Genomic DNA, 12,602 nt, shown 5'->3' on the forward strand with positions numbered 1-12,602 from the left:
TCGCTATGGTTGCCGTAAATTGCTAATTCAACGATACGCGAGCAACTTCGATATAGAAACTTTCAAATAATTTAGCGAGTTGGCTCGCTGTTGGTGGAGCGGCGTAGGTCAACGTGCCAACGATTTCTGAAAACAAAATAGACAATCTCCGCTTTACAGGTGATAGCTTCTATTTTGAAATGGCCAATCTATGGAAGATTGAACGATCAAATCATTTTAAAATCGTTCCTCCTTGTTTCTTTGCAGATGTCTTTTTACATCTAACTCGGTACATTTTCGTAACATTTTTCTCGTCCGATGCAACTAATAGATTAAATCACTTGGAAGGAATTAATTGTAAATATTGCAAGTCAAAAGAAGCTGTTCGTATCTTTGCAAATGAACTCGTGTAACTAACAGCCCTGTTGTTCTCCTAGGGTTTGTATGACCCAAAATTGATATTATACAGGGTGGTTGGTAACTGGTGGTACAAGCGGAAAGGAGGTGATTCTACGCGAAAAAAGAAGTCGAAAATATAGAATAAACATTTTTTTTCCATCGAGACAACGATCTACAGTGAGATCCGTTATAACGAGACGTGATAAAGTGCACGCGTACCGAGCGAAAATTCAAAGTCGATTTTCTCGAAAACCTGTATATTTCTTTACTATTAAAACATGGACAGTTTTTAATTAGCTTTAATATTTAATACGATTCTACCTTTTATTCCACGTTGTTTACAAATATTGAAAAGATGCAAATGCGAGGTAAAAGTTGGGACAACAGCGGGGGTAGGGACGTGAATATTTCACCGCCGAAAGTTCACAACATTCGAACGTATAATTTAAATGGCAAACAATTCGTATTTAAACGATAATAACTTAAGACACGAATTTCTAAGATATCATATCATAATTTCGTAATCGTGTCGTGTTTCTCGTCATTATGTTGTACCGGAAGTTTAAATATAAAACTTGGAATGTTCGATAGCCGAAGTATTCTTAAAAATATTAAGTCGTCCGAAAAGTTTCTTTCGTTTCATAAGGTGATAATAGATGAACAACAATTTCAGTTTTATATTATTTTATTGATCCAGGTGTGATCCATTTCGTTCTATTTCTATTATTACATTCGTGCATAATTCAATAAACTAATATAAAACGCAAAACATTGTGCGTCTATTATTTCCTTATAAAACGAAAGAAACATTTCCTACAACCTAATAATAACTTTTACTACTGTTAGGCGTTTTTAAATAACTCTAACCTTATTAATATTAAACCACGTCACTCTACTACAGAACATTTCTCTTTTACAATCAAACGTGTTCTCTTTTCCTCCAGATGTGTCCCGTCTCCTAACGAAACTACCAACAGGAAAGAGTCACTTTGTCCACCGGGCAAACGAGACACGAAAGAGAAAAGAGATTCGGGATAAAAGCGAAAAATAGAATCCTTGAGAGAAGGTTTTCCCACTCGACTCTATTAAATTAATAGCATTAATCCTTTGCGCTGGAAATATCGACCGGGTCGACGCGTTTGTTCGCTCGGTTCTCTCTACCTGGTAACTCGACTCGTTCCGGCATTGTTTGCGCACACGCTCCAGCTCGCCTTATCTGTATGTTGATTGCGTAAATTAATTTCCCTGGTAAAACGGCCGAGCGAAATAAGGGGTTACGGAACGAGGTAATTTCTGGGCGACGGCCACCTTGCTGAAACACTGCATTTGCTCGGCGCGTCCCGTTGCCCTGGCGATCGAGCGTTTCGAGATTTTCCACGTCACGGTTTTGGACAGCTACGGATATTGAATTAAACTGGCCTTGCAACAGAGACAGAATATATTCCGCTACTTTGCCATGACAATGTCGAAGACGCGAAGGATCAAGGATTTCAGGGAAACTAATATTTTGTAGGAAATTGAAAATTTTAATTAAAACGTTAAGGGACGTTAGAAGAGAATCGTATTGCGTCGAGTAATTATTTCTCAGATAGAATCAAAGCACTAGAGTTGGAAATTAGACGCGTTTAATGACACGTTGCGATGTAATCTGTAGTTCTTAGTTTATGGTTAACGAATCTTTTCATTTTCAGAGAAATTCATTATCGATATTATCAAGAAATTTAAAGCTAAACATCGCGTAAATTACATTATCGAACTGTTTACTTGCTTGATCCTTCCCTTAAAAATATCCTGTTTTTATGTTAGAAATTTTCCATCATTTAATAAGTAATTCCATCAGTTATAATTATTCTGTCATTTTAGCTCGTCCTCTTTTTATTTCTTACTGTTACATGTTTCAGAAAGTGATTTCATTCGAAGAACAAGACGTTAATCGAAATTTGTACCAAGATCGCCACAGGAGATTTAAAAATGAAACTGACGTTGCTCGCAAAATAATTTCTAATTTCTTACTTAAAAGACAAGCAGCTGTATCCATTTCGTCCGAATTTCTCGAAATTTGAAGACGTAGGACTCGGCCGTGAAGATTCTTTGAAAGCGAAACGCGATACAGTACACGCGCAATTTCCAGAAAGCTTCCCTCTTTCGTCGCGTTCGTTTTAATTCCGTCGGAATTGGTGGAAAAATTACTAACTGGAATTGGTAGAATTAACGCGAACGAGACGCGAGAACTTTCTAATTGTAATCTCGTATGCTCTCCAAGGACGAAACGAAAATGCGTTTGGCCAGGCTTACGTGTTCTAGAGAATGGCAAATTGAAGCTGGCACGGCTTTGCCCACCTTTGAGGAAAATATTGAAATATCCCGAGCCAACGTTGTGAAACTATTGCGTGCCAGATGTACACGATTGAAATATTGATGCCAATCTTCCTGAACCGCTTTTCCCTTGTGCCGTCATGAAGACAAGTCTTCGTAGCCCGGTGCACATCTCGCAACAATACGAACTTTTTCCCTCGAAAAACTTTAAATTAATTCAAATATTGCTTACGTAGACGAGGAAAGATGTCGTACGATATCATAGCAAATGCGAATAATAAAATTGATTTTTCCCAGTTCTGTGCTTTATTGCTCGAACTTGGCACAATTGTACCTCAACAGGCGAAAATGAAATCTCCTGTCTTATCCGCGATAAGCAGAAAATGAAGCAGTATGAAACGACTTGAACAGGAGACCATCGAAATGCTCGATCGTCGCAAATTCCCAGCCAAATATTACCATACCAATCCGCCTTCCGAAGACCAACTTTAATTCATCTGCCAACACTTCAGCTCCCTTCGTTCAATTCATCTCTCGCTTCTCGCCCTTCCAAACACTAATTCAAAACCAAAGTCTTCGCCGGTCGCAAACACGGGAACAGAGAAGTTGGTCATCGCGATGGCCAAAGTTTCCGCGAAAATCCACAAAGGTAGAGCGCCATATCGTACGTCTCGTTTGCTTAAGAAGTTGGCCGAGGACTCGGCTGCATATGCATGCCGATGCTTCAACGGCAGTCAGTGTCCTAATCCCGGATGCCCGCGGGCATATAAATAGGAAATTTTGCGACGTCGAGACGCCGAAATGTTTCCCCGGGGTTGATGTTGTCGCAAACGCGCCTGGAAACGTAGTCACACGCATCTTCTTTCGTTTAACAATCTATTCTAGATTGATCTATCCTAGCCTCTATATAAGAGTCTTTGCACGTGTGTCAACCTGCTTCTCCAAACTGTGTCGAGAGAATATAAATAGCGAATTTAGCGTTTGAAAACGTTTTCGCGGGAAACACCGTTAGCATAATAGCCCGAAGCAAAAGACATAACGCGAACCACGCCGGGAGGCATGTTTCCAGAGCACGGACCTGTTTTTCGGCTGACTAAAATCTCGATCGAGAAAGACACATCGAGTGAGATGGTAGCGCGCCCTGCTTGATTTTTCTCGGATAAAGTAGATCGTTTGATGGCAGGATAGAATAGTAGACAGGAGATAGTCCCTTTGAAAAAGTTGACAGCACGAGGGATACGTATATAAAGCGTCTCGTTTAAATTGATCTCTGAGAACATCTTAGAAATTGTTGATGGCATCGATGGATGTGTTGGATAAGAATTGAATGGTTTAGATAACTTGGTACGTAGTTAGTTCTTCTATGATAGTTCTACGACAATTCACAATAATTTTCAGATTTTTACTCACATAACAGGGTCTCCGGTTAGTGAAACGTGCAGATGTTCAGTATCGAAAACTTACCTGAAAACAGAGAAGAAAATAGATATTAGTATACACGGATGAAGTAGAAAATGGAACTATTCCAAAGCAGATATTACGTGAAAAATCTTAGTAATGTGGATCCTTCGAAATTATCGATTCGATAGAGAACAAGTTTTCGTGAGCCACTGTATACCACGTTACTTAGAATATATTTATTGAAAACGTACGAAACAATGCAAAGCAATGAGAAAAAGAGTCATGTCGTACAATTACGACAGTTTAAGGTACCCATATTACGAACGAACCTTCCCTCCTTAACCTCGATATCCAGAACGTACGTATCATTTTCCCAGTACAATCAGAAAATTTCACAAATGACAATCTGCACGAAAAGAAGAGAGAAGGTAGGCGCTGCAAGTTCGCGACAAATACAATTTCTAATTGAATCCGCTAATCGAAAGATCCTTCTTTTGCTCTCTGCCATCGAGCGGCCGCAGTTTGCCCCAGTTCTTTGATTTAGTCCATCGCCTGTGCGATTTCTCTTCGCTCTTTACCCCGAAAACGTATTCAATTCGTCGCTATCTCGCCATTTATTGCTCGCCAGCTTATTGTCAACAAAATATCCGTCGACCTTATTACAGAGTGAAAATACTCGGCTGGTTTCAATGTCGTGGTGACTTGGCGAACACGAGGGCGCGCGCAGCGATACCATTTCCGGCAAAGAATTAAACGAAAGAAAGTTTTCTCTATCTTTCCCTCCTTGGTTCGTATCGATGCGGGAGTAATTAGAGTGTGGAGCTCGTTATTTCTTGCTTTCACGAACGAGCTCCGCTCCATTGCTACGTAATAATTTCTTGTTCGCATGCCGAAAGTACTTTGACAACGGCTTTTGTTGCCGATTCATGGCGGCCACAATGAGCAACCTCCGCGAAAGAAATGACATTTCTGCCCGGTGGAATTGTGCGATAAAGGGGCTGAGGGAACCATTGTTCCGACGTGTATACGACGATTCGAAAGAATTTCACCGAGGTCGCCGTGCTTGCCTCGCCACACGACTTATTCCGATAGGGAATTAACATCGTTGCGATTGTTTCGATCGACAGAATGGGTCGAGATACCTTTTGTCGATAAGGTAGTAGCAGATGGTTTTGTTTTATTAGTATCCTAAAGCAAGCAGATTTTATTAGAGAGAATAATTTAGAAATTAATTGTTAGATCGCGAATGTTTCTATATTTGGAAATTTCTATTGATGCAATAATTTTAAAGTAATTTTTAATATGATATATTTTTCAAAAATAATTTTCAAATAACTTTACAAGAAATAATTAGCCTATATTCTTCAAAATTTTAAGAAATATAGCTTGTCCTGATATTAAAATATTGCTTGTCTTAACAGTTGTAGCTGTGCTTTCTACAAAATTCCTTTGAGCACTTTTTTTAATCCAAAAGGAATTTACATTTTTGACGATTTTATATTAAAATATTTATTTGTTAGTCATAAAGCTACTTTAAACTCAAAAAGACAGAAATGTACTTGAAAAGTAATTTTTCTGTGATCTTCATTTATGAGAAACGTAGTAAATAAATAATATGCAAAAATGTGTAAATTATTCAAAGTACAATCTTCGTGATAATATTCACTGAGTGAAATAAATTTCTATATAGTTTCCATTTCCTCACGCTCGTAAATACAATGAATTTGCATAAGGTTCGTGCTCTACCAAATATCTGTGCATCAACAAGTTATAAATCGTTGGTTATAGATTTCCGTTGCACAAATAGAATTGTTTTAACAATTTTACAAGTTTACATTAAATACAACGATCGGCTCTCTTGCAATTTGCGAAATTTATTCCTAAGGTATGTTATCGGAAAAAGAATTTATTAACATCGATAACTGGTAATTTGTAAAATTTCACTAATAATATTGATTCAATTGCTCAAGATATGCAACTGACCCAGTTATAACAGTGCTGCCGGTTATTTCACTGAAAAATTTCTCTAACCATTATCGAAACGCAGACATTTTTTGAAAAAGGAGAAATACATACATTTTATTTCCAATAATTAAAAAGGAGTTCGTATTTCGACTATGAAATATAAAATCGTATATAACTTGTAAACTCGACGAATTTATCGTCCATCTAATAAAATTGGACATTTTATTGCATACAATTTTAAGAGACCGACCTTTTTAAATTAATCGCGTTCCTAACAATAAGATGAATATATTACCGATAAATGGAACGAAGTAATTGTAAGTATTACACTATATCATGGTTTACACTTAAATCGTATAACTTATTCCTTTCAACCGTGAGTTATTATTACAAGATCGATTACGAATGTTACGGCATCAGGATGTTAACACGCGTCATAAATTATTGCGAATTCCGGTCGGATTACCTTAAACTATACGATAACCGGCAACGAAAAGAAGGATATACGCGGCTGGGGAAAAATGGAGTACTAAAACAGAATAATGGTGCATCCGTGAAATATTGCAAAAGCGGTTTAATGTATCATCTTCGCCGTATCAGCGCCGTTTTAACGCTGCCGGCTCAACGCTGGCAATAATAAATTTTATTCCCATTATTCCATGGTTTACCGTGTCAAAATCTTAAAATTTTGATTTTATTCATCGCGTTTTGCCACTCTAGTTTTAGAATTTTACACAGCCGAGTACGTGTTACCATGCCAGACAGCTTTTACCTACAGTTTTCATGAAAATTTCGTGACGGACAATCGTTCGAGTGAAACGAGTTGATTAAAAAAAAAAAAAAAAAAAAAAGGAAGAAAGAAAAACGATTTTTAATTCTAGATAACCTACTCGCTAAAAGTTTGAATGAATTATTTTATACGGTTGGTTGGTGCCGCCAAATACGCGATCTTTTTTTTCTGTCACGCGTGAATAATTTTGACGTATAGAATATTATGAAACGACGCTATGAGCTGGACACGTTATATTAAATAAAATTACGCGAATATGGGAAATGTACGATGAAATATCGGTAGACGTATCAGCACGTACAAATATAACGCTGTACTAACTATTGGCAGACTTGTCAATGTCCAACAAATTTATATGCAACGTGCTAGCACTGTAACATAAACGAACTCGTAAATAACGAACGTTATTATGTAGGTGCCTTCTTGAAATTCACGCAGTTCTGCTATTGGCAAATTAATTTATTCCAATCATTTGTCATGTGCCTCGTAATTAATTCAGATTGCCATCAAACGTGTAAAAACGAAAATAGCTTCAATTTTTAAAAACCGATGTAGCTATTATTTTTTATATCTCTTCGCATCTATCACGACAAATATCCCATATTGAAAGTTCTTTCTCAGAAAATAAACAAAATTGTAAAAATCTAGTATTCATATGTTCAGGTTACTATCATAAAGGGAATTGAATATTAAACAGGTAGCAACGAGCGTATCAAGCTTCGTGAAAATAATACAATGAAATATAAATTATTAGGTTAATGTATATGCCGTTGTTTAAAATAAAATTTTCTCGGTTTCTTCGAAACATAATATGTTTAATCAAAGTACTTTGCGCACGATTTAACGACTAATTACTTTCATTATTTCAGGTTCGTAAGAATTATTGACCGTAGAATTGGAAATTTCTCGAAATAGAACTGCTACAGTTTCCTCATTTTATCTTAAAGTAATTTATACAATTAATACACATTTGTATATTAAAAAATTGTCTAGACGGAGTAAAGAAAATATTTAATCTTCTTGAAACGCTAAATTTATATCTGCAGAACATTCATGGCACTTATCCAAATTTAAGCGCATACAAGAAAATTACATGAGTATTCTGATTATTCGCGAAGCTCAATAACGAAAAAATGACGAGAAAATTCCTTCTCTTTTATGATCGATGATTAAACAGTTCAAAAGTTATATCGTATAATTCCGTAAGTTGAGAAAGTCTGCTATTAATAGTATTAATTCTACTATAAAAAATGCAAGGGAACGATAATGTTACAAATGCAATTTTGAAAACTTTGTTTACGAGTACATCACCGTTACGCCATTTTCTGTAAAAAGAAAAAAAAGAAAAAAAGAAAAAGACGAATTTACGAAAATAATCAAGTTAATAAAGTTAATGAAGGTAAAAATAATAGACAAGAAATAAATCGAATACTGATAATGTATCTGGATAATGAAATTGAGAAATTATCAGAAAATTAAGTTGATCAGCTTTTAAAGACCCCAATTGATAGAAATGGAACAAAATTTAAAAGGCAAATTTAATCTCATAGGATAAATATTTTGCACGCGCTGATGTTTGCACGCGCCTAATAAAAATGATTAAGAAAGATGGCAAATGAACGATGCAACAGAATGATTTATTCGCGTGATCAAGGAAAAAAAGGAAATCTGGTTATCGATAGACCAATAGTTTCTCGCGTCAACGGTCGACAGTTGGCCGCAGATATTCTTTGACTGGAAATAAGGGCATCTCGAAATCACGCATATTGATGTTCGTAAGTACAATGTATCTCGCGCTCTCATCCCTTGCGATATGAATAATGTATAAGCGTGACTCTTCTACTGTCAAAGTGGCGCGAACGAACTTGGAATAGTCCTGCACGCTGTCAGGTTTTCGTTTCAGATGTTTCAGACGCATGACCGATCTTATGCATCGCGTTACAACGTCTACGATACAGCGATAACTAAACGCAACTATTTCGTAGAAGAGCTTGTTATATATAAAAATAAAAACATCGTTTCGAAGAGAACGATAGTTTCATGTTAAAAATGATTGCACCGATCGATATGGGGAAGAGCTTTGCTCGGTGGCGATATCGTAACCAATGGGGTTCTATCGATGTGCGATTATTGCTAGTTTAAAACAATATGGGAGAGTTGAGCGAGAGAATGGTAGTTTCGAAATCTTTTTTCCAGGACCTTTCTCGTAATTGAAAGCAATATCAGTGATCGAACGCAGTTTCAATGAATTCTGGATCTTTTTAATTCGACCCTCTGTTTTTCTCTTTTTTTCTTTTTTGGTTGTTTTTTCTATTTTTGCTGAGCTTCAACGAGAGTTGTATGGTTTTTGTTCTGGACCAGTTTTATCCTTTGTTTCTTGAAAAATGATAGTATGCCCGAGGTTCACAGTCTTTTTCTATGAAAACGCCATTTACAATGTAAATCGGATAAGAATGGGAAAAGGAGATATTGTATATAGGAGCGAGATGGCTGCGAGATGATCTAAGCGACAATTGCGGTAGTTGTATTATTAAAATACAAAGGTGGTTTTCCGAGGAGGGTGTACAGCCAGATTTGTAGAGTTCACGAGCGATTAAAGGATTAAAGCACACTATAGAACAGGATTTCCATTGTGTATGTTAATGTTTACCGCATGGATGAGAAATATTCAAAATAAAGATGATGAAATATTACAGATGCTGTGTGTGCTCTCTTTTTCGAGTGTACTCAAGTACTTTTCACTGAATTAAAACGATTATTTCTTACGCGCTAACATTTTTATCACGTCGTATGCATATTAAGGATTGGAGTTTTTTCTTTAAATCTCATCGGATGTAACACCCTTTCGTTCTAAATAAAAAAACATAATTTGCTAATTATTATGAATGTTAGGACAGCTGGTAAGCAGCTTAAAATTTGAAACAGGTCAATGAATAAATTCTCGCATATTCTTAAAGCTCTTCCTAATCTTCTCAACCTTAATGTTTTACTCGCGTTACGTAATTTATTACACAGGTGTTTTAAACACGTGTTATGCATGTTTGTTCTATCTACGTCGCATGTATTTATCTCACAATTGCGAATAATACAGACAACGTATGATTATAACACATATAATATTTCTTCCATATTTCTTGAATATTTTTATATCACTGGATTTATTAAAATTTGACGTGCTGCATGACTCGACGCAGATATCTGTTATTCCCTTTATCAAACCAATTTTTCAACTATGTTTAATATTTCTATATCGTGAATTGATGAATTTATTAAAATTTTGCATTTCTCGTGTTTCAACATAGATATTTAATATATTCTTGTACATTAATTTATATTACTATATACTGTATTGAAATGTATATTACAAATATATTGCATTGTCTGCTGAATATTTCCGACTACACGTAATATAATATTTTTATATGAATGCGTCAATAAAAATTTTGTATCTTCGATGTTTCACATATGTAATATATATTTTTATTCTCAAATCAGAATTTCTTCCATATATATATTATCGTATATTTAAATTTCATATTGCAATTTACATATTTACATGTAAGAAGAAATTCGTAGACCCTTTTTCCCCTTCTACCCTCTTTCCACCCTTCTCCTTTTTGTATACTACGAAAATCACGTAAAATCGTGTTTTTGCAACTTCAAAGGCAAAGAGTCTCGATATTGGAAAGCATAAATTGACGAGGATATAATAGAGGAAACAGAGGCGATCATGAAGAGGCAAAGTATACATATGTATACTGGTGGATGCTTTGAACCGACTGCTCGTCTTACACGAATGGTAAATAACGGAAACGTATACTTTTTCCAACGTCGAGTAAATTGCAAACTAGAGAAGCTGGCTAAGATACAGGAGGCGTGTCCGACGAGAATCTCCACATGGCAATTTTCCTTTTTTTCTCCACGTATCCCATGCTCGCGTTTAATAATACGACTGGTATTTCTCGCCCGTTCCCCTCTGCGGGCTATCTCCAAGATTGCTCGCCAGCCAGTCAGATTTTGGAAAATTATTGGAGAAACGATAAAGTCGCGCAAACTCGTAGTTCGAATTTGTGCAGACTATTTGAGAAGGTATATTATTCCGTAAGTAATATCGTGTTTATACAGTGGCTCACGGAAGTATATGGATGCTAGAAATCTTTCGGCTTTTGTGAATATATCGTGTGCGTAATACGAAACATTTTGAAATTTCATTAACATTACAATGAAAATGTATATAACAATTACGAGATATTCGATGCAAATGTCTGCATATTTTGCCGAGGATACAAAAGTATTTGAACATTGAATTATCCAGCTTATTAATAAGCTTCCATATTAATGGAACCCATCTTTAATAATACTAATTATACGTTTAAGGCAAATATTCAATGCTAATTTACTGCATGTTTCCAGTAAATATATTGTAATCGTGATATATATTTCAAATGTTACCAATATAATCGCGATAGTCTTGTCTTCTTAGAATTTTAATACTTCAAGCTGTTTTATATGACGCGCGTAAAGTATCCGATACAATAACAATTTTCTATGATAATTGTTGAAATACTTTCGCGAATGATTGTACCTTTGGATCACGCTATCGTATAAATTGTATTTTACGCTGTGCTATAGTAATCAGATGTTTGAACGAACAATTTGACATAATACACATAATAGAAGAACAGTGTTAATTACGGCATAAATTTAATGTAAAATGTACAAATTATTACACAAATTCTACACTTACGAATTTCACTTCAAACACAGTTTCCATACGTTAACACCATTTACGACTCGTGAATATGTAACATCAAAAGCAAACTCTTTATTAGGTGGACAAAGACTGTTATTTGATTCTGTATCACAGAGAATGTATTAATTAAACATTCCGAATGAGTGTTTTATTTCTACAATAAAATACTCGGATATAATTTTCTGACCTACTTTTGAAGCTCTGTGAAAATTAATATTTTCATACATGTTTCCATACATGGAAGCTTTTTGTACCTGCATGTATTGGCTTGGCAACTAAGTAATTGCGGAGTTTATCATTAGGTGGTATTGACAAAATCCGCAATCACTTAGTTGCTAACCCAATACTTGTAAAATATCATATGATTAGTCTGTAACAAAGATAGTCTTCGAGATTGATACTAATAGGAATTTCGTGGGATTATGGATATCTTTTCGCTTCGATAGCAATTGATGCAGATTCACCCAGATCAAAAATGAAGATTCTCATTCTCTGGAGAACAGAGGAGGTCGTAAAAATTCTATTTACATATTTATTGAGCAGACGCTGTCCCACGTTATGAATCTGAAATTCCTCATGCGTTAATAAGGAATAGCACGAAGGAAAGTCAATACTGCAGTTAAACTGCACAATTTGATTCTATGCAGAAACTTGGCGTACACTTGGCGTGAAAGTGGTTCGAAATTAGTCTACAATCGCAAGTACTAATAATTGCGGAAGTCGATATCAATTATAACGGAGAAAAGTAAAAAAAAGTAATATTTTTTCACCGGTAGGATTTAGAAATATATCTCTTGTACCTCGATACATGATAAGTTTACAATAGCTTTTATACTTCGTTTTTGGATAATAATTACAAACTAAATTAAATTCTATCTGATATAACCATATAACGCATTTTTTCTATTTATATGTACGCTACTGTACATAAGATTTGAAAAATACGAGATTAGTTACATGTATCGTAGAAGTAAAACGATATTCGTATGCTTATATGAT

At 35.5% G+C, this 12,602-nt stretch overlaps 1 protein-coding gene and 1 non-coding gene across 6 annotated transcripts in view; one reads left to right on the top strand and one right to left on the bottom strand.

Moving 5' to 3' along the window:
* LOC138190003 (neurotrimin) overlaps positions 1–12,602 on the bottom strand; it is a 493,943-nt gene that overhangs the window by 331,867 nt on the left and 149,474 nt on the right. The gene's annotated exons all lie outside the window — the stretch shown is intronic.
* Positions 8,927–9,001, top strand: LOC138190080 (U4 spliceosomal RNA). Its single transcript, XR_011176197.1, has one exon. It is a non-coding gene; the product is annotated as a U4 spliceosomal RNA (small nuclear RNA).

The sequence above is a fragment of the Bombus flavifrons genome, chromosome 2, assembly GCF_040668555.2.
Source record: "Bombus flavifrons isolate JBK064 chromosome 2, iyBomFlav1_principal, whole genome shotgun sequence".
NCBI lineage: Eukaryota > Metazoa > Arthropoda > Insecta > Hymenoptera > Apidae > Bombus > Bombus flavifrons.